Raw genomic sequence first — 557 nt, forward strand, 5'->3', positions numbered from 1 at the left:
GTGAGATAGCTTAGTGGACTGAGAGCTTGCTTAGACAAGAGCCGGGACCAGAGTTTGATCCCCAGCTCCACATGCTGTACCAGCCCTGCCCCCAGGCGTGCTGAGCCAGCCACCAAGACCAGGTGTTGTGGCGCATACCTGTAATCCCAGTGCTGGGAAGGCTGAAAACAGGAGGATCACTATGTGTCCGATCTGTGTAGTGAGACCCTGTATCAAATGCATTAAAAAAACAAAAACTTGTCCCTGTGGGGTATTATGGAGGCTTTTATGTGGGCATGATTGATTAAACAATTAGCCATTTGATGACCGACTTATCCTTCAGTTCTTCTTGCTTACTGCTACCCACAGAGGTGGGGCGAGGGAGGGGGTCAAGGAGTCCAACCGTCTGATCCTGTGACCAGCCTCCTGAAGGTAACTAGACTTGGCAGCCACCAGGCATTTTATCAGCACATAATGGATATTTATCACTTAGAGATTCCAGGGATTTTAGGAGTTGTATGTGAGGAAACAGAGAGGAAGACCAAATATACATTTCACAATGTTACAAGAAGCAATTA

This window comes from Octodon degus, unplaced genomic scaffold, assembly GCF_000260255.1.
Source record: "Octodon degus isolate 3935 unplaced genomic scaffold, OctDeg1.0 scaffold00072, whole genome shotgun sequence".
NCBI classification, from domain to species: Eukaryota; Metazoa; Chordata; class Mammalia; order Rodentia; family Octodontidae; genus Octodon; species Octodon degus.